The 19,217-nt window shown below is 42.6% G+C and overlaps 1 protein-coding gene across 6 annotated transcripts in view; it reads left to right on the top strand.

Moving 5' to 3' along the window:
• The window catches only part of LOC131420733 (ral guanine nucleotide dissociation stimulator-like), a 396,596-nt gene that overhangs the window by 108,806 nt on the left and 268,573 nt on the right, over positions 1 to 19,217 (top strand). The gene's annotated exons all lie outside the window — the stretch shown is intronic.

The raw sequence follows: 19,217 nt of genomic DNA, 5'->3' as shown, positions 1-19,217 counted from the left end.
GTCCTGGAAAGGAATCTGACAGTGGACTATGCACTCTGTATCTGACAGCATCCTCGGTGGAGGAGGGTGCGGCCCCTCCTCATTGGGAGGCTTACCCCAGGGACTCGGGGAAGGGGCTCCTCTCTTCACTTCTTCCTTGGGATCCCATAGCATGGTGAGGCGTTTGCCTTTCCCCTGGCCTGGCTCCCTTCATGAGGGCTTCTGGAATTCAGCCAGTTCAGCCAGTCCTTTCCTGCGGACTCCGCACTGGAGGTCCCAGAACAGTGCACTGAACACATTCTACTTTGAAAACCTCCTGGCAGATCCTTCTGTTTTGCATTGCAGGTTCTTGATGAATTTTGAAAGACCTGAATGCCACTTGTCTGTAGTCTTATTGAAGGTTTACAGTGGTTTGTTCTAAGTCGGAAGTCGTTACAATCTATCCAAAGAACTAGTAACATGAGCTTGTTTCAGAGGTCAGCCGCCATGCTTTCTTGACAGAACTTTCAGAGCCTATGCCCCAAAAGTTATGTTACTGTTTTTGAAAATGAGGCCAAGCATTGCAGAGAAGGTTGCTCTTGGCATGTGTCATGGTCTAACGTGGTCTGGGGGCAAAGGAGGTGGAGGTCCTTTGGTAACTAGTCACAAAGCATTGAGGAGGGTTAGAAGGACATGTTGCTTGGAACTCCCTGAGGACCTAGTATCCACCTGGTCTGGTCCACAGCAGCCTCAGGGGGTTAGATGACCTCAGGTGGAGCAGAAAACCCTCGGGAGAGACGACCCCAACCCCCCACGTGCACAGTTTGGTCTAAATAGAGATTTTACCTTAATGAGGAGAAGAGATTATGAAGTGTCTTGGTCAGTACCTTGCAGAGCCTGGTTGCTCTGCACAGGGAGCCGCTTTCCTCCTGGTAGTGGGAGGACAGGAGGAACATAGATCTGAAGCTCTTGGGGCTGACCTCTTGGCAGCAGTCTCGCATCCTCAGCTGCTTGAGCAGAGCTAGGGCCAGGTGCACTGCTGGGTGCCTGGGAGGCTCTGCTGGCCGACACTTGGCCTGGCTTTGAAATAGGAGGACCAACCCTCCCCATTTTAGCACCCCAAGTCCTGCATCCCAGGGACAGCAGGGGGTTTGGGCAGCCATGAGCTTCTAAGAACTATTTCTGAGACTTCTTGAAGCCTTTCCTGTTGTCTTGATGCCATCCTGTGTTATCTGCTCAAGCGTCTGTGTCCCTACAGGGCACTTACCACAGCCTGGGAAGAGGTCCTCACCTTCATTCCTTCTCTGCCCTACAGATGGTCAGCTCCTTAAGGTAGACAGTGGGTGTTTCATCTTTCTATTCCAGTAATAACTTGCAAGCAGAAGGTGTTCCTTAAATCTTTACTAAAGGTTTAAATGGGCAAAGTGGCTACAGGTGTGGATGTTCACAAAAACACTTATTTTGCTTTTATAGTTGATTATTTTAGGGGGACACATTTAATTCTTTCTAATTACTTTTTCATTTATTCTTGCAGGCTCCACATAAAGGGCTCAAAACGTCTGGTTCAGTGGTTAAAAGCTGTTCACAGGGATGACTGGAACCCACTAAGCATTCTTTCATCTGTAGTGAACATTTCACCAAAAAAAGCTCTTGGAAAGGCTGGAGGGTCAGTACTACGTGCTCAAGCCATGGCCGTGCCCTCAATCTTCCACCCAACTGAGAAGGGAGGGCTGAAGGCCACGGCCACCCCAGGAGAAAGGACACCAGGAAGGCCGCCGGGGACCTGAGGAACATGCGAGTGAAGCAAATGGGAAAGGAGCTGCAGGTTCATCGTCGTCCTTGAGGGAAAACCTGAGGGCCCAGCCGGGGTTGCGCAAGTTGAAACGAGCTGCTCTGCAGGGTCAACCCACACCCAGTGCTGCCCAGGAAGCCGCCAGTCAGGATTGAGTGCAGAGTCTCTGGAAGGAACTCCAGGAGACAGTGTGGTCTCCACAGCGTCAGGCAGCCAGGGAGATGCAAACATTTCTGCTGTAGATGCTGGTGATGAGACTCCCTCTTCCCTGCCAGGGCCTGCTAGCTAAGAGTGGCATTTCTTATCCCTCAGAATCTGGGATATGCAGATTTATTGGCTGGCTTCCTTCTTGCAGTTTCTTCTCAGAGCACACATGAGAGAGGCCATCTGTCCCTTGAGAGGCTGTTGACTGAAAGAGGCTGAAGAGAGATGTGGAGCCCAGCTGCAGCGGGACCAGCCTGGGGCCTGATGAGAGCTTGGCCCAGAACCCCCAAGTTCATCATTCACAATGATGCCTCACAAAGCCTCCCAGAGCCCCTCCACCCTCCAGCAGATGTCACCTTGAAGCCAGCCACAGAAGCTGTGCAGGGCGAGCACAGCAACACTGGCCCCACGTCCCTCAGAAAGCGACCCAAGAACTCCTCGACTCACTGCACTCTTACTGCTTCTGCTCCCGGGGGAACAGGAGCACGGGTGCCACCTGCGGGAGCAGGTGGAGAAGAACGGCGAGCTGAAGAGGGGCAGCCGCCAACAGCCTGGTGCACACGCTGCAGGAGGAGCTGGACGAGCTGAAGGAAGGGTGCTTCCTGACTGAGCAGCCTGCTGCCCCCAGCCGAGGTCAGTCCCGGTGCTTGGGGCTCTCCCACTGCCTGCTCATCATGAGGGGTTTCCTGTTCCACAGCAGACGGCCCCTGAGCACTTGTGTGTGCAGCCTACCTGCTGCTGTCTTGGGAGAAGGCTCTGCTGGTAGCTGCCCCTTGCAGACGGGGAGCCCAGGCTGCAGAGCTCACCTCGCTCTCTTTAGGGCGCTCGACAGGCAGCGGTAGTTGTCAGGGGTTAGCAGGTGGGGAAGGAGGCATTGCAGGTCAGCTGGGAAAGCCAGACCTACGCAATGAACGGTGTCTGGATCGTTGGTTTTCCACTTGAACAGTAGAAAATCAGCTTCTGTTGCATCCCTCACACAAATGTAAATTCCAGTGAGTTAGGATCTAAATGTTAAATAAAGTGGACATAGTAAACTATTAGAAAAGTTATAGGAGACTCTTAAAGTCATGAGGACGTTCTTTCCATTCATGTTTTAATGAATATCTTTGAACTGAAGTCATTTTTAATATTTTAACAATTTCTTTAAAATTTTAAACATCTTTTTGAGTAGAATACATTCTCTTTTGTAAAAATTAAAACACTACAGAAATATATAAGCTAAGAAGTGGTAAAAACTCCTATTTCTCACTTACCTCCCAACTTTTATTCCTTGTCAGTAGTAAAATTTGGTGTGTAATCTCCTCCACTGTTCCCTGTGCTTTACATGCATATTTCTCCACCTGTACCAATAGGTTGGATATATTTTTGGTGTGTTCATTGGCTATGTTTATGATTTTCCAGCTCTTTTACAATTTAGTACTTGTAAACATTGGTTTCTCGATATTCCTTACATGCTGAGGGTACCATCTTTTCCCTGTTATACAGCCATGGAAGACATTTCCCTACCACGTTGTTCATTTAATCTGGATCAGTGCTTGTCTTCTCAGATGTCAGTAACACTTCAGGTGGGAAACGGCTTTATGTGACAGGCTGTTCAGGACCTGCGGGACCCCTAGGGCAACAACCATTAGGACAACACAAAACAAGAAACAAAACCTATCCTGCGTGTTTCCAGATGCATCCTGGGGGAAGGACAGCTCCAGCTGAGGACTATTGATGTCTTGGTCAGAGATATCCACTATGTTCTCCTATCACGTTAAAGCTGTTTCCATAGTTTGTTGTACTTGATGGTACAGTTTGGTGCCTTTGTCTGTTCCTTTTGGTCAGACTGTACAAGGTTTCTCACTGTTACAGGTCTTTCGGGAGAGCCAGCCTTTGACTCTATTGCTCAGGTCTACGTTGTTGTTCCCGCCTCGTGAATCCTCACTTCATTCTGCTGATGTTGGTTTTATTGTGGTGTTGTTCTGGCTCCTGGAGGGAAGTGCTCAGCTTCTTCGTGTACAGTTGATATTCCCTGATACCTGCAGTGGAGGCTATGTCCCTTCTTCTGTCCCTTAGTCCCCACACCATGGATTTGCCTCATGCTGCTCTCACTGCTGTTCATTTCTAAAGAGTTTGTCCTGTCTGTCTAGATCCACTCTTTAACCTGAGAGATTTAGAAGGGTGTGGACAGATTTTCAAGTGGATAAGTTGGGGTAGGGGAGCCAATATTTTGTGATTATTTTTTACTTTTATTGCTTTAAGTTCCCGTAATATGGTCACATAGATTTCTGCTTTTTGGACTCTTTAGAGATTTCATTGTGGCTTAGCACACAGTCCATTGTGGTGACTGTTTCATTGTGGTTTGAGGAGAATGTATCCTCTCCACTAGTTGCTTATGTTGTTGTCCCTCAGGCTGTGGCTAGATCTAGCTTTTTTGTGTTTGTCAACAGATCTGTTTCCTAACTTACTGTATCACTTGACCTGTGGATTTCTAAGAGAGGTAAGGTAGGATTCCCTGTGATTCTGGAGCTGCCTGTGTCTTCTTGTTTGTCCAGTTTTGCTTTATGTTTCAAGACCATATTGTGAGGTGCATAAGTGTTCGTGACAGTTATCAACTCAGAAAACCCCTTTTTGTCCCATTTAAAGTCTTATTTCTTTGTCTCCTTATTTTCAACCACATTATATCCCTTTATTTTATAACCATATTTTAACTCAACTTGAGAGCCTTCATCTTTTTGTAGAGCAATTTGATCCATTTACAATTGTGATTATTAATAAATTGGAATTTGAGTCTACCATTCAATTTAATTTTTAATTTGTTATGCTTTCTCATGATTTTTCTATTCTTCTAGTGGGTGTCTTTCAGCTTTTAGGAACAATCATTTCTGCCTCTCTTTCTGTAAATGCTTAGAGTTGATCAGTGCCTGTGTTCTACACTCCCAACTCATCACCTTCCACTCCCTGGCTCGAGACTGTCTGATATTTGTTCTGTGTTCTTATTTTCCCCATCAAGCAGCCATGATTGGATATATGTATACATTTTATTGGTTACTTTGTTCACCACTATTCATTGTATCCAAATTTTTCCTCCTTTTTGGAAATATTTGATGCTATTTTGGAACTCATATGACAGTAAAATTTGGAGAGGAATCAAATCTGAGATACTCCTTAGATGCTGACACTGGGGAGCTAGCACCTAACCTCTTAAGTTGCATCTGTGTGTCTGCAGAGTCAGGATGAGGTCAGACATGTTTAAAACCATGCAATTGAATGAGGTTTCCTGGAGTCACTGTAGCTGTAGAAGGGACCAGGGCCCAGCCTAGGAACAGGCAGTGTTTGCAGAGGTGCAGCTGAAGAGGGTCCAGGAAAGGGGACTGAAACGGTGGAGCATGGAGTCGCAGGAGTCATGAGGGGAAAAGGGCTTTGTAGAAAGGAGGGGTGCTCAACTGGTTCGGGTACAGCTCTGATCAGAAAGGAGAAAAGATGGTTGGACTCGGCCACGTGGGATCACTGGTGACCTCAGTCTCCTTGAGAGGATGAGAATGAAGCTGGGTCTAGAGTGGCGGAAGGGGGCCATGGGAGGGAAAAAAGGATGAGGCACCTTACTTAAAGAGGTTTAGCCATGAAAGGGAGTTGGGAAAGTGGACAGTAGCCCAAAGGGAACATGGGTCCAAGGGAGAGTTTTGTATATAAGGTGGAGATGAGCTAGCAGGTGCTGCAGGTAGGACCAGATGGAGAAGAGGAGCCTGGGGGCCCAGGAGGAGCGTGCTGGGCCCTGAGGAGGTGCAGAGCTGGGCTCTGCACCCTGGGGAGGCACAGAGAGCAAGAGGACAGATGTGCTGGTGGAAAGGGCGCCCTGTGCCTCTGCTCCTGTAATCCTGGAGCGTGAGGTGGGCAGTGGCTGGGAAAGGAGGGGCGATGCAGAAGGTGTTAGGTGAGAAGCAGGGGGAGGAGGGGGAGGGAGAGAGGTCACCCTGGCTTGGTCTCCATGGCCAACACGGAGCTCCCCATTGGGATCCCCGGGCACCAGCTGCTGTCTCTCTTTGATGTCTTCCTCAAATTTTGGCTCTCTTGATGGTTCCCAGGGATATTATGAATTTATTCGTCAATGAAGGAATCTTTGGGTCATTTTTTAGGGATTTATGTCAAAGGGGCTCTACCTGTGTTGATTCAGTCCATCATCTTTATCCAGTCCCTTTGCTTTTGGACAGATTCCGTACAACAGAGGAGCCATGCCAGTGGCCTGCAGCTTCCAGGGTTCGGGAGGTTTGCCCTCCAGAAAGCCGGTGCTGATTGGCATTCTCACAGGACGTGGTGCTCTGTCCCTGAGCCTGCTCTAACTGTGGGTGTCACGACATTGTAAATCCTGGGGCAGTCCTCTCCGGGCCCATCGTTGACATCTCTGTGACCAGTGAGGGTGAACACTTTTCTGTGATCATTATCTGTCACTTCCCTAACTGTGCTGTCGCCTGCCTTGCTCACTGAGCTCTGAACCTTCCTGGTGGAACCAGGACGTTCACTTTCTATCCATTGTGATTACACGTTCCCTCAGTGTGCCCCTTGAGTACTTGCTTCAAAAATATCTGTTTTCTTCACATTCTTTGATTCCTTGTACATATAATCTAGATTTAATCTGGACCTTTAAAAATGTTTTATTGTGGAAAACCTTGAACATACACAAATTAAACAGAAATGTGTGATAGCCCCCCATGTCTCTATTACTCAGCATCAACGTTTATCAATATTGTGATATTCTTGTTTCCTCCATATTTCTACCCACTCCCTACCTTCCATTGATTACTTTTTAATTAATAGATTGTTTTTTAGGAAAGTTTTAGATGGACAGAGAAATTCAGCAGATAGTGCAGAGCATTTCTCCCTCCTCCCCCACAGTTTCCCCTACTGTTAACATCTTGCATGACCAACCTGTGTTAGTGCGGTTCATTCCTTACAAGTGAGGAGCTGATGCTGCTATAGTGTTCGTAACCAAGTCCGTAGTTTACATTAAGGTTCACTCTCTTGTTGTCATGTACTTGGATTTTGACAAATGCATAATCTCATGTATCCACCATGATGGTATCCTAAGAGTTGGATTGCCCTAAATTCCCTGTGCTCTGCCTCATCATCCCTTGCCTTCCAACTCCTGGCAACACTGATCTTTATACTGTTTCTATGATTTTGCCTTGTCTACAATGACGTGTAATTGGAATATATGAAAACTATAGAACAGAGTATATAGCCTTTTCCTGTTGGGTTCTTTCACTTAGCAATATGTATTTCAGAGTTCACTATGTCTTTTTGTGGCTTGATAACTAATTTCTGTGTTTTTTTCCTTTTTGTATATTGAGTTAAAATATACATAACAAAAAGTGTGACGTCTTAATCATTTTTAAGTGTATACTTCAGTGGCGTTAAATACATTTATGCTGTTGTACAGTCATCACCACCATTCATCCCCATAACTCTTGTAAATCTGAAACTCTATACCTATTAAACAATAACTCTCCCTTCTCCCCTCCCCCAGTCCTTGGCTTTCCATCTCTATGATTTTGACTACTCTCAGTTCCTCATGTTAGTGGAATCATACAGTATTTATCTTTTTGTGATTGGCTTATTTCTGTTAGCATAATGTCCCCAAGGTTAATCCATGTGTAGCATATTGCAGAATTTGCTTCCTTTGTAATGCTGAATAATATTCTGTTGCATGGATATACTGCATTTTGTGTATCCATTCATGCGTCAATGGACACTGGGGTTGCATCCACGTTTTAGCTATTGTGAATAATACTGCTATGAACATGGGTGTACAAATATCTCTTCAAGGCTCTGCTTTCAGATCTTTTGGGTGTATATCCAGAAGTGGAATTGCTGGATCATGTGATAATTCTATGTTCAATTTTTTGAGGAACATTCATACTGTTTTCCATAGCGGCTGCACCATTTTACATTCCTATCAACAGTGTACACAGGTTCCCATTCCACCGCATCCTGGCCAACACTTGTTTTCTGTCTTTCCCGTAGCACTCTTCGTAGTGGGTGTGAGGTGGTGTCTCATTGTGGTTTTGATTTACATTTCCCTAATGATTAGTGGTGTTGAGCATCTTTTCATGTGCTTATATGTCATTCATAAGTCTTTGGAGAACTGTCTCTTCAAGTACTTTGCCCATATTTGAATCAGCTTGTTTTTTAGTTGTTTAGTTTTAGGACTTCTCTGTATATTCTGGATATCAGTCTCTTGTCAGAAATATGATTTGCAAATATTTTGTCCCACTCTGTGGGTTGCCTTTTTAGTCTATGGACAGGGCCTCTTGATGTACTAACTTACAAAATTTTCATGGAGTCCAATTTGTCCATTGTTTTTCTTTCGTTACCTGTGTCTTTGGTGTCATATCCAAGAAATCACCGCCAAGTCTGATGTCATCAAGATTTTGTCCTATGTTTTCTTCTAAGAGTTTTCTTATTTTAGGTCTTACATTTATGTCCTTGAGTTAATTTTTGCATGTGGTATTGGATGATGGTCCAAGTTCATTCTTTTGCATGCAGATATCCAGTTTTCCCAGCACCATTTGTGGAAAAGAAACCTTTCTCCATTGCATTGTCTTGGCACCCTTGTCAAAAATCACTTGACCATATATGTGAGGGTTTATTTCTGGGCTCGCTATTCTATGCCATTGGTCTCTATGTCTATTTTTATGGCAGTACCATACTGTTGATTACTGTGGCTTTGTATTAAGTTTTTCCTCAAGTTTTGTTCTTCTTTTCCAGGATTGTTTTGGCTATTCTGAGTCCCTTGAGATTCCATGTGAATTTTAGGACGGGTTTTTCTATTTCTGCAAAAAACATCATTAGGATTTGGTTAGGGATTACATTGAATCTGTAGACTGCTTTGGGTAATATCGACACTTTAACAATAGTAAACCTTCCAATCCATGAATATGGGATGTGTGTCCATTTATGTATGTCTTCTTTAATTTCTTTCTGAAATGTTTTGTAGTTTTTATGGTACAAGCCTTTCACCTCCTTGGTTAAGTTAATTCCTAAGCATGTTATTCTTTCTGATATAAATGAATTGTTTCTGTAATTTCCTTTTCAGAGAGCTCCTGGTTTGTGTATAGAAATTCAACTGATTTTTGTGTATAGACTTTGTATCCTGCTACTTTCCTGAATTCATCTGTTAGATCAAACGGCATTTTTTATGGAGTCTTTCGGATTTTCTACATATGAGATGATATCATCTTCAAACAGAGACCATTTTACTTCTTTCTGTCTAATTTGGATTTCTTTTATTTATTTATTTTTATTGCCTCATGGTTCTGGCTTGAACTTTCAGCTGTGTTGAATAGAAGTGGTGAAAGTGGGCATCCTTGCCTTGTTCCTGATCTTAATGTTTTCAGGAAAAGCTTTCAGTCTTCCATCACTGAGTCTTATGTTTGCTGTGTGTTTTTCCTCCTATTCTTTGTTTATTGAGTGTTTTATCATGAAAGGGTGTTGAATTTTGTCAAATGGTTTTTCTGCATCAACTGAGATGATTCTGTTTTTTCCCCTTCATTTTCTTGATGTTGCATATTACATTGATAGATTTTTTTATGTTGAACTACACTTGTATATCAGGAATAAATTTTATTTGGTGATAGTGTATAATTCTTTTAATACGCTGTTGAACTTAGTTTGCTAGTATTTTGTTGAGGATTTTTGCATCTATGTTCATCAGGGGTAATGGCCTGTAATTTTATTTTCTTTTAGTGTCCTTGTCTAGTGTTGGTATCAGGGTAACGCTGGCATCGTAAAATGTGTTTGAAAGTGTTCCCTCTTTTTCAATATTTGACAGAGTGTAAGAAGGCTTGTTTTTAAAACTTCTTTATATGTTTGATAGAATGCACCAGTGCAGTCATATGGTCCTGGGTTTTACTTTGTTGAGAGATTTTTTTTTTTACATTTCTTGAAATATTAGTGACATATAATGTATGTAAGTTTTAGGTGTTCAAGATGATGATTTGTGAAAGGATTACCACAAAATGTTGAGTTAACACCTCCATTCCCTCACATAATTAACTTGTTTTTTCTAACGATCACTTTTAAGATATACTCTCTTAACAAATTTCAAGTCTATAATATATTATTGTTAATTATGGTCACCATGCTGTACATTAGATTCCCAGAAATTATTCATTTTACAGCTAGAAATGTGTGCACTTTGACTCACATCTCTCCCTTTCCCCCACCCCCAAAGTCCTGGCAAACCCCATTCTAGTCTCTATTCCTTTGAGTTGGGCTTTTTTAGATTTCACATATGGGTGAGAATATATAGTATTTGTCTTTGTCTGTCTGACTTATATCACTTAGCGTAATGCCTCAAGTTCCCTCTGTGTTGTTACAAAATGCAGGATTTCATTCTCTTGCATGGCTAAATAATGTTCCATTATATATTTCATGTATATGTACATATGTCTGACATTTTCTTTATCTATTTATCCATTGATGGACACATGGATTGTGTCCATGTCCTCAGTTTGTGAATAATGCTGAAATGAACATGGGGGTGCAGATATCTCTTCAGAATAGTGACTTCAATTCCTTTGGGTATACAACCAGAAGTGGAATTGCTCATTTGTATAGTATTTCTATTTTTATGTTTTTGAGAAAATTCCATATTTTTTCCATAGTGACTATAGTAATTTACATTCATACCAAAAGTGTACAGGATTCTCTTTTCTACCCAGCTTCGCCATAATTTGTTGTGTGTTGTCTCTTTAAGAATAACCATTCTAGCAGGTGTGAGGTGATATCTCATTGTAGTTTTGATTTCATTTCCCTGATGATGAGTGATTACGAGCATCTTCTCATGTACATGTTGACCATTTTTATGTCTTCTTTGGAAAAGTATCTATTCAGGTCCTTTGACCATTTTCATATTGTTTTGTTGGTTTCTTTGCTGTTGAGTTGTAAGAGTTTCTTATATATTGTGGATGTGAACCCCTTTAGTTTGTCGATTGTTCATCTGCTGTGCACCAGCTTTTTAGATTGATGTCACCCCACTTGTTAAGTTTTACATTTGTTGCTTGCACTTTTGATGTTATATCCAAAAAAATCGTTGTCAAGACCAGTTTCATGGGGCTGTTTTCTCTATATTTTCTTCTAGTTGTTTTATATTTGGTGTCTTACATTTAAGTCTTTAATTCAATTTGGGATCTTTTTTAGAGTGGTGTAAAATAGGGGTCCAATTTCAGTTTTCTGCATGTGGTTATCCAGTTTTCCCAACACCATTTATTGTAGAAACTAGTCGTTCCCCATGGAGTTTTCTTGGCTGACTCATCAAATGTTAGCAAAGTGTATGTGTGTGGTTCTATTTCTGGGCCCTTGATTCTGTTCTATTGGTCTATGTGTCTCTTTTTATACCTGTATCATACCGTTTTTATTACTATAGATTTGTAATAAAGTTTGAAATCAGGAATTGTGATGCCTTCAACTTTTTCTTTCTCAGGGTTGCTTTGGTTATTTGAGGTCTTTTGTGGATCCATATGAATATTAGGATTGTTTGTCCTATTTCTGTGAAAAATGTCATGGGAATTTTACTAGAAATTGCATTGAATCTTGAGATGGCATTGGGTAGCATGGACATTTTAACAATATTAATTCTTCTGATCCATGAACATAAGATATCTTTTCATTTCTTTGTGTCTTTGATTTCTTTCCTCAATGTCTTATAGTTGTCAGTGTCCAGATCTTTCACCTTCTTGGTTAAATTTATTTATGAGTATTTTACTGTTCTTGATGCTATTGTAAATCTGATTATTTTCTTTATATCTTTTTTAGATAGTTCATTGTTAGTGTACAGAAAGGCAATAGATTTCTATATGTTGATTTTGTCTCCTGCAGCTTAAGTGAATTTGTTTATTAGTCCTAACAGTTTCGGGGGCAGTCTTTAAGTATTTCTCTATATAAAATCATATCGTCTGCAAACAGAGACCACTTTGTTTCTTCATTTCCAATTTGGATGAATTTTATTTCTTTTTCTTGCCAAATGTCTCTGGTTAAGACTTGCAGCAGTATGTTGAAGAGTGGTGTTGAGACTGGGCACCCTTGTCTTGTTCTTTGTCTTAGCAAGAAAGCTTTCAACCTTTCACTGTTCAATATGATGTTAGCTGTGCGTTTTGTCATGTAAACATTTTACTATATTCAGGTATGTTCATTATATAACACTTTATTGAGGGTTTTTATCATGAAGGGGTGTTGAATTTTGTCAAACTGCTTGTTCTGCATTGATTGAGATTATTTTATGATTTTTATCTTTCATTCTATCAATGCAGTGTTTCACATTCATTGATTTGCATCATGTTGAACTTGATCATGTTGTTTGATCCTTTTTTTGAGTTTAGGTAGTTTTATAATGTGTCCTGGAGAAGAAAGTTTTAGTTTGAAATTTTAGGTTGACAGATCGGCTTCAGGACCTTGGATGTCTAAATCTCTCCCCAGATTTAAGAAGGTGTCAGCTGCTGTTTTTTTTTAAGTCAAATTTCTTTTCCTTTCTCCCTGTTTTCTCCTCTGATACTTTAATAATGCTTATCTATTTCTTTTCATGGTATTCCATAACTCACACTGCCTTTCCCTGTTCCAATCCATTCCTTTTTTTCTTTTTGCTTCTTTGACTGGATGATTTCAAATGACACATCTTCTAGTTCACTAATTATTTCCTGTACATGGTTGAATCTGATTTCGAAGCTCTCTATTGAATTCTTCAGTTCAGTCATTGTGTTCTTCAACTCTAGGATTTCCGTTTGTTTTTCCTTAATGATTTCTGTTTCTATGATGAACTTCTCACTTGTTCATGCACTCTTTCCTTATTTCATTTAGTAGTCTATCTGTGTTTCCTTATAGTTTTATGAATTTCTCAAAGAGGGTTGTTCTGAAGCCTTTGTCACATAGTTCCTATATCTCCATTTCTTCGTCGGTCATTGGAGTTTTATTCTTTTTCTTTGGTGGTGTCATGGGTCTTTGAGTATTCATGATCCTTGTGGCCTCCATTGGTGTCTGCAAATTTGAGGAAGTAGGTACCTCTTCCACTCTTTACAGACTGGCTTTAGCAAACCAAAGCCTTCACAGTCAGCCCATCTAGGGGTCCTGGGTAGGCCATCTGGTGGTGTCCAGGGGCAGGCTTGCTGCTGGAGTCCTTGGGCAGCCTGGTACAGGAGTGAGTGGAAAGATTGGGTCTATGGTATTGTGTCTGTCCCTGGGCACAGCTGGGACCCTGAGTTCATGAGTAGTCCCACTGGAGCCTGGTTTGGCAGGTCCTCATTGAGAGCCTCCAGCCACAGGAGTCATCCAAGGCCATGGGAGTTGGCCAGTGCTGGGATGATCTGAGATCCTTGGTTCACGGGAGCCTGCCAGGAGCCTGATGTCATGAGAGACAGCTTGTGCTGAGGTAGGCCAGAAGTCTGGATTCCTGGGAGCCTGCTGGGGTCCTGGGGTGACAAGAGCTGCCTGAGGCTGCAGGAACCAGCAGGCATTGGGTCAAGATGGAAGCCTTGGTTCATGGGAACCTGCTGGTGCCTGGTTCAATGGGAGATGTCTGTGGCCACCTGAGTCATCAAGCACCTGGGTGAGCTGAGGGTCTGGTTTTGTGGGATCCTGCCAGGAGCATGGTTCTGTGAGAGCTGTCTATGGCTGCTAGAACTGGCAGGTGGTGTAGTGAGCCAGGGGCCTGAGTTCCCAGCAGCCCCCGAGGAGCCTGGTGCCACGGAATCTACCTGGAGTTGCTGGAGCCAGCAAGTGCTGGAGTGACCTTGGGTCCTGGGTTTGTGGGAGCCCACTGGGTGCCCTGGTACAGAAGCTGCCTGTGGCTGTGGGTGCTGCCTGTGGCTGCCTGGAGTAGGCAGGAACTTGGGTGAGCCAGAGTCTGGATTCACCAGAGCCCACCAGGAGCCTGGTGCCAAGAACACCACTTGGGGTCACAGGAGCCACCTTGGGCTGCTGAAGATAGCAGCCTGTAGGCTGAGATGGGGGCCTGGGTTCCCAGAAGCTGGTGTGAGCCTAGTGTCAAGGATGCTGCTTGAGGCCACCAGAGCTGGCATGCTCCAGGGTGAGCCAGGGGCCTGGATTTGCAGAAGCCTGCAGGGAGCCAGCTAGGTCCACGGGAGTCAGCCTGGGGCTGGGGCAGGCTGGCTCAGGGGTCTGTGGTGAAGTCAGGCAGAGTGGAGAAGTCTCTTCTTGTTGGGAGGTATTTGATTAATGATTCAGTCTGATTATTTGTTACGGGTCTGTTCAAGAATTCTATTTCTTCATGATTTAGCTTTCATAAGTTGTTTCTAGGAATATATCTATTTTGTCTAGGTTATCCAATTTATGAGTGTACACTAGTTCAGAATAGTCTCTTCTGATCTTTTTCTTTCTGAAGCCTCAGTTGTACTGCCTCTTCTTTCATTTCTGATTTAGTTTATTTGAGTCATCTCTCTTTTTTTCTAAATATTTTATCTAAGGTTTTATCAATTATATTGTTTCAAAAAATCAACTTTTACTTTTATTGATCTTTCATACTCTCATTTTTTTCCACTCTCCTCTTGGTGCCTTCCATCCTTCTGCTCACTTTGGGTTTCATTTTTTCCTTTTCTAATGCTGTGTGTTGTAAGTCAGGTTGTTTCTTTGACATCTTCTCTTATAATGTACAAGTTTATCACTATAAACTTTTCTCTTAGTACTACTTTGGTGCATCCTATAAGTTTTGGTGTGTTTATTGTTTCTTTTTGTATGTCTTGAGATATTTTCTAATTTCCTTTTTGATTTATTCTTTGATATACTTTTAAGTTTAAGAGTTTTGTTGTTGAACTTCCACGTATTATGAATGTTCCCGTTTTCCTTCTGTTATTGACTTCTGGTTTCATGCCATTGTGTTTGGAAAAGATACTTGGTATTATTTCAGTTTTCTTAATCTTTCTTGTTAAGAGTTGTTTTGTGACCTAACACGTGATCTGTTCTTTAAAATAGTCCATGTGCTCTTGAGAAGGGTGTGCATTTTGTTGCTGTCCAGTAAAATATTCTGTGTATGTCTCATAGGTCCATTTAGTATTTAATGTTTTCATGTCTGCTATTTCCTGATTTTCTGTCTGGATACTCCATCCATTGTTAAAAGTGAGGTATTGAAGTCTCCTACTATTTGCAACTTATATAACTGAGAAGACTCTAATATTGAGAATATTATAAAGATCTCTTAGAATTCAATTACAAAAGACAAGTCAATGAAAAGGGGTAACCAACTGGGATAGACGTGTGTCCAGAAAATACATAGATGGCCAATAAGTACAAGATAGATGCTCAGTATCATTAATAATTAGGAAAATGCAAATTCAAAGCACAGTGTGATACTATTTCATGCTCAAAATGAAGGCTATATTCAACATAATGGAAAATGACAAGTGTTGGTAAAGATGTGGAGAAAGGGAAACCTACATACATTACCGGTAGGAAATTAAAATGATGCAGCCACTGGAGAAAACAGCTTGGCATTTTTAAAAATCTTAAAGCTAGAATAACCATTGACCTGGACAGGCCCATGGTATATGTCCAAAAGAGCAAACTTGCCCATGGACATTCAAAGCGGCATTGTTCACAATGATCGAAAAGTGGAACAAACCCAAATTTCTATCCAGTTATGGCTGCATAAACAAAATGTGGCCTATTCATACTATAGGATATTATAGAGCCATGAAAAGGAATAAGCTACTGCTACATGCTAGGCCATGGATGAACCTAGAAACATGTGTGCTCATTGAAGCCATCCACAAAGGCCACAGATAGCATGAAGCCATTTGAATGAACTGTCCAGAATAGGCAAATCCATAGGGGGAGAAAACAGATGAGTTGTTTCCATGGGCTTGGGTTAGGAGAAAATAAAGTGTGAATGAGTATGGGTTTGTTTGGGGGTGTTGAAAATGTTCTGGAATTAGTTAGTGGTGATAGCCACATGACTTAATCATTGTACTAAAAGCCACTGAACTGTATAATTTAAAATGCTTACAACGGAGTCTTCTACGCTAAGCAGATTTTCTCCCATAAAAATTTTGAATTTTTTAAATTAATTAGAGCATTGGTTAATTTTAAGTTGGTTGGGGTATTTAATAAGGGTAATTAATAGAGTTATTAGGGGTAGGGCAGGTTGTAGCCAAGAGAGTAAACATCTGATGAGGGCTACAGTAACAAATCCTATGATTATACAAGCAACAGTCTAAAATCCAGTCCATTGCCATTGTTCCCAGCTTGGAGAGACCAGCCATGAAAATAGGTCAGTGATCTCGGGGGCCTTGGGTATCTGTTCAAAGATTTGGGTAATATTATGCACTATTTTAACCTCTTGGGCCATCTGGTGGAGGTAGGTTTGAACTTGTGTGTTGACGTACATTAAGCAAGTGGTTCTAGGAAAGGCACGATGCCTTCTTTCCTTGGCCAGTATAGACAGTCTAGGGCGAGGCCATTTTATAAAACCATTTAGGCAAGAGACTCATGAGACTGTTGTACAAGGGCTAGGATAGGTTCCTATGGAGTTGTTGTCCATGTTGTGTTAAGGTTGTCGATACTTCTTGGTTGCCTCAGTTTGCTGATTATGTGTGGGTAGGGCCACTGCACCTGTGCCCAGTCCAGTTAGTCAATCCTAGTAGAACTGAACACTCAGTGCTATAGGACTGACAATGTCTCTATGGGTTGGTGGTAGCCAGTCAGGGCAGGAAACTCAGAGGACCTGCGACCTGAAAGAAGCAGGTTGAAAGAGAGACAACGATGCATTGCAGAATATAGTCTGGAGAAAGCTGCTCAGAGGGCTGGGGAAGAGAGACGCTCACTGGGTGAGAGCCTTGTGATATCAGCCCACAGTGCAACCTAAAAGTGTATGCTCCTGGTGTAAAATATTCATTAGGAGTCTTGGAGGTAAAATCAGTAATTTGCACCCATTGACTGGTTACTTGTGCTATATGATTTCAGGGGGTATGGTTAAAGTGTTTGTGGGCCAAGAGCTGTTTGGGCCTGGGCACAAAATCCCCAAGGTGGCCTCGAAGGCTACCCCAAAATGACCCCTCAAGGAGCAGTTGGGGCAGAAAGTGGGGAGAGCATTTTGAAGGAAGCCTGGGGCAAAGATGATGTTGTTCGATGGAGTTGGCTACAACTGAGTCTCTCCGCAGGGTGAGCCCTTCAGCTGGGGTATAATAGGTGATTGGAGGCCAAGTGACAGACCCTGTGACTCCTGATTCCCAGTATATGCGCAGCCCTCTCAGCCCATTGGACATAAATGGTGGTGGTGTTTCTGAAGCATCTTGCTGGCAGTGTGGAAGCTATATGGGACATGTGGTGGGAGATGTCATGATAGTGTCGGGAGGAGCTGTGTGTGAGATTACGGTGTTGAAAGGGAAGGACTGGAGGCAGGTGCAGTGGGTGTGTGACCAACAATGGTCAGTGAAGGGACAGTCAGGGTGAACTGGGGAAATCAGAGACCAGCAGAAGTCACGTGTTTAAACAAGACACCAGGCCCAAATGGAGACGCTTAGGCTAAGCCCCACGTCAACAAGCTGAGACTTAATTAGACTTTTGGCCCTCCCAGGAATGGAATCTTAAACCAGTCAATGGGGAATCGCCTGATGCGCAGCAGGTAGCTCATCTTCCTGATAGAGCCCTGCCATCCCCTAAAGGAAGGTAACCTTGCAGTAACTAACCATCTTTTTTGTCTAGTGTAACTTCCTTGTTCCTGATCCCTTCTGCCTATAAAAGTCTTTCATTTTGTACAGCTTCTTGGAGCTCCTTTCTCTCTGCTAGACTAGATGCTGCCTGAATCATGAACTGTTGTATAAAGCCAACAAGATGCTTAAAATTTGCTCACTTTTATTTTGTTTTGTACCAGTTTGGTGGCAGCAGTGGGATCCAAAGGAGACATCTGATGGCTTAGGGGATGAGAAACACAGGCATTGGTACCTGCAAAACCTTTGAGTTCTCCATCCTTTTTGCTGTTTCTGAGGGCCGTGGGTAAGTTCCTCTCGGATCTGAGATCCACTGTCTTTGCGTTGAGCTCCCGATCTAACTGGCTTTCCAGTCTAAGGTCAATGGGTCAGTCTCAATTGACAAGATGCTCTATCAGAGCATCAGTATTAGCGCTTAGCTAGTCCGCTGTGCCAGACAAAGGCTTAGCAGGTCAGCTTGAGTTGGCAGATGATTCTACCAGGATCCTGATTCCCTGGCCCTTGCTTAGTCAACAGTCCCTATTTGTTGGGGTCTGCTGGTTGAGTCTGCAGTCTCCATGTGTTAGGGTCTGCTGGTTCAGTCTGTAGTTTTTGGTAATGGAGAGGAGTGGAAGAAATGTGTTCTCCATGCACACCCAGTCTTTGAAAACTTCCCACGTACATTTTACATACATTTTGCCCTCTGTTGACTGTAGATAGGTTCTAAGGAAATGGTGAAGCACAGTGAAGAGGAATTGTGGATATCTGCATGACTATCTTGAGGAGTGCCGCCCCCTCAACCTGAACAGCCACCCAGCACTACTAGAAATGAAAGACATCCCATCACCATGGATTGGAAGACTCCTTATTGTGACGATGTCAGCATTATCCCAAGAGATCAACAAATCCAGTGCAGTCCTTATCAAAATCCCAAGGACGTTTTGTGCTGAAATAGAAAAAAAAAATCCTAAAATTCTTATGGTATCTCAAGTAAGCCCAGATACCAAAAATAATCTTGAAAGGAGATACTAAGTTGGAGGACTGATTCTTCCTTGTTGAAAACTTACTGCAAATCTACAGTACCAAAACAGCATTGAAATGGCGTAAAGACAGCCATATTGACCAATGGAAACAGAATTGAGAGCCCAGAAATTAACCCTCACCCGCGTGATCAAATGATGTTTGACAAGGGTGCCAAGATTATTCAATGAGGAAAAGTCTTCTCGACAAGTTGTCTTGGAAAAAGTGGATATCTACTTGCAAAAAATCAACTTGGACCCTTACCTAACACCACATACAAAGCTTAATTCCCAGTAAATCAAAGACCTAAATGTAAGAGCTAAAACTATAATACCCTTAGAAGAAAACAGCAGGGTGACAGGAGACAAAGGTTAAATCCTTCTCCCCAATGGGCTGTTGAAAAGGGCTTTTTAAGGGCAAAAGAGTGGGTGCGGGAATGTTGGGGGCAGTCCTAGGCATTTTGCACAAGAAGATTTTCATATTCTGTAATACACCCCACATTCAAAAGGCAGTGTCCTTAACATGATCGGCAGAGGAGTTCTTGGTCTCCCAGGTCATCCTCCAGTCACTTG

The sequence above is a fragment of the Diceros bicornis genome, chromosome 24 (assembly GCF_020826845.1).
Source record: "Diceros bicornis minor isolate mBicDic1 chromosome 24, mDicBic1.mat.cur, whole genome shotgun sequence".
NCBI lineage: Eukaryota > Metazoa > Chordata > Mammalia > Perissodactyla > Rhinocerotidae > Diceros > Diceros bicornis.
This window is presented reverse-complemented; position numbering and strand designations above follow the sequence as displayed.